Here is a 3,520-nt window from a genome sequence, read left to right as displayed (position 1 = left end):
ACACACACACACACACACACACACACACAGATATATATATGCAAACTGCTTGCACAAGGTATAATTTGTTGCTTTGAATGATAATAAATGATAAAATTATAGCCTGGCAGGTTTGTGAGAGTAAATTAAATATCATTTTTGTTAAGCAAATTTATGAGTACCCTTTCAGATCAATGGAAAATAATTTTAAATGAATAGATAAAGGATGCTGAATATGGGGCTGCCAGGCTGGAGAAAAAGCAGGAAGACCACAGAGGAGGATTATGGAGGCAGTCAAGAAGGGCTGATGTTACAGAGGAAGATGGTACAGACAGTGTGAGATGGAAACAGATGATCCGCTGTGATGACCGGGAGCAGCCAGAAGAAGAAGAAGATAAGCAGAGTGCATGACAATAGATGACAAAGAGGCACAGAGAAAAAGGAAATGACAAAAGAAATTAGTGCCAGTGCACACAGTGACTGCGATAAAGACCTGGCGTGTGTGTTTGGGGGGATTTTCACCAGGAATCTTCTTGTGCTCCATTCTTTTACACAGATCAAATTAGGAACTAGCATTTCCTGCATATATGATATCCCCAGCACATTTCATGACCAGCTCAGTTTATTGCCCGGCGTGCACAGATAGGGTGTATGGGATCTCTTTCAACACTATGCGGGATAAACACCGCTCCTAAAATATCCCATCCACAGCTGAAAAAGTCAACGCTGTGTTTATATGAGTCTGCTAATGAGGGAAAATTAAATATTCTAGAGATACAAGCATCGTCAGGCTATCATTAAGCGTCAGAGAAAGGTCAGCAGCAAGGGTGTTGTGCAACCTTCAACTATCACATTATGTCCCAGGGGGAATTTAGATGAGTATTGATCAAATGGCCTTTCATGAATGGCAGTTAAGTGCATTTTGTAAAGTCTATTAGCTTACTGTTAAAACTCAATAACCTCCTGGTTGTGCAGTGCCCTTCCACATGTTAGAGGTCATAAGAGAGAGAGAAAGATGGAAAGGTGGACAAAAGATGCTTTGGGACTGTGGGCGACTCTTGTATCTATGTTAAGAGCTCAGATGATCGCATTCTTGGAAACTGAAGAACAAAAAAGAAAAAAGCACACACACACACAAACCGTCAGATCTTTTGCAATCAATGCATAATGAAGTATAAGGATAAAAGCAGCAGAACTAAGAGCTGAGAGTGTTTCAGATGCCTTAGCTTTTCTGCTAATGAACCTGTCCTTCATGTCCTGAGTTTCTTCCTTCATGTTGATGAAAGGTTTAGAAACCGATCCATTTCCTTTCGGGGGTTAATTTTCATTTCCTAGAAATGAAAACTTATTTCTGACTTTGCGCTGACTGGCTTTGCAATATATTCATAATCTAAATCTGTCCTCTCAGTTCAGCCTGTCCATATTCAGTGCATGCTGGCATGGTTTTCAAGGGAATTATATTTCCAGGGAATCTTTATTCTGTTGCCAAATGGAGCTGCTGAGGGCAGTGGGCTGTGTGATTATTATTATAGTATATAGCATTATTATTTATGTGGATATGGGAACCCACAGATAGATAGATAGATAGATAGATAGATAGATAGATAGATAGATAGATAGATAGATAGATAGATAGATAGATAGATAGATAGATAGATAGATAGATAGATAGATAGATAGATAGATAGATAGATAGATAGATAGATAGATAGATAGATAGATAGATAGATCTACATGGAACTTGTTTATCAGCTCCATCATAGTTTTATGTGCTCTGTATACTTGTTTCACATAAAGTCAACTTCACGTGAAACAAGTCAGTTGTTTCTGAACTGAGTCTAACTCTGAACCTTTCTATGGCTTGCCCAGCAGGCCTTACTCACATGCTGATGGTACAAATCTGTATCATGCAGGCTTTATGTGGTGAATCCAAGGTGTGAGAGCCATAGAGATTTTGAAATGTGCTCATGCTAAGTGAACTATCGCACTTTCCTAATACAGTTATGTCTTTGCACAATCAAGATGTAACAATGTTGCATACGAAGCTCTGTGAAAAGTTAGTTTATCTGGTGCGTTGGTTCTTCTCTGCTATATAAATAAAGGCCCATGATATGTAGTTAATCTGCTTTAGGGTGTTCTGAAGGCCAAATTGGCCCAGAGATCTTTCCTCAGTGAATTTAGAGCCAGGCAAGGTTACAAAAGTCACTGATTCTGTTATTTGCTGCAGATTCTGCTCCCAGCTTGTTCAGGCTGACCCACTGAAGGCCTTGGGGCAAAAATGGGGTGGACCTCTATTGACCCAATTGTTCCTGCTGTTTGTGCGTAATGTATGGTCCAGTTTTCCTTCAAGTACAGCACATAGCAGGCTACTCATAGCAAACAAGCATATTTTCACAAAAGCCTCAGAAACCAAAAGTTCTATTTACCCGAATTCTACTTGAGTCAAAGTATTCTGTGTATGACTTTGTTTATGATAATTTGAACACATATCTGTTTATGGAATAGGCACCCTGCGAAATCAATCATGTAGAACAGAATCACTAAAGCCTTTATCAAACTGTAATGCAATGCAGCAAACTCTGGTTGTCTGGGGCCATTGTTTACCTAAAGCTTTTGTTTGGCATTTTTCATATACTTCTATCTAAGAATGACACTAAGCATCAGCTTAGGCCCACAAAGCAATTCGAAAACACATTTCAAACCACACAAGTGTTTTATTTAGTATTTATGCTTGGACTATGGCTTTTCTACACTTCATTTCACACAAAAGCTCGGCTGAAGAGCGAGAATCCCATTCTCAACAGAACAGACGAAGAAAATCTGCCCCCTCTATCTGACATCCAGTCTAGTTAGCAACACCTTTGTTCATTATTTGTGCAGCGCAGTGCTGCTGTTGTTAGTGATTGAAGGAGAGCTGCACAAACACAGAATGAGAAAGTTAAAGCTCATCAATAAAAGAACAGAGAAGGGAGTCTCTGTTGTCTGATGCCCTCTTGCCGGTGTGGGATTGTTTACATAACATTAGCAGCACTTTATTTTGCACACTCTCAGCACCTCTGCTTCCTTTTTTGTCTCTCCTCGTACGGGCTCTGAATTCTAATGTGATCTGGCCCAATTATTCCAAATAGTTCAAGCTGAGTTTTTTATTTAGTCTTTATTTTATTTACAGGGTTTTCAGTCATTATGATTTAAATGCAGAAACATCAAATTAGCAGCTGTCTTGTATGAAACCTGATGCTATGACCACAGTCATGGATACAGAATGACAAAATACCGTTGTCACAGAAGCTCCAGTCAACATATGTATCTGTTCAATTTACCAGAGAATAAAAGGCTGTTTGTGGCACTTGAAATGAAATGCCTGTTTTTTATGAATAAATGGTTTGATTTAAAGTATGCTGCAAATGTTTAGAGGAAATTTGATATAATAATTTTCAGTCTGACACATATAAAGTAAGAAAAAGAACACATCTGAGTATATTTGCATGGCTGTGGAAGGTCAGCGAGAGCGAGACAAAGAGAAATAATGATCGTAAATTTT

The sequence above is a fragment of the Oreochromis aureus genome, linkage group 23 (assembly GCF_013358895.1).
Source record: "Oreochromis aureus strain Israel breed Guangdong linkage group 23, ZZ_aureus, whole genome shotgun sequence".
NCBI lineage: Eukaryota > Metazoa > Chordata > Actinopteri > Cichliformes > Cichlidae > Oreochromis > Oreochromis aureus.
This window is presented reverse-complemented; position numbering follows the sequence as displayed.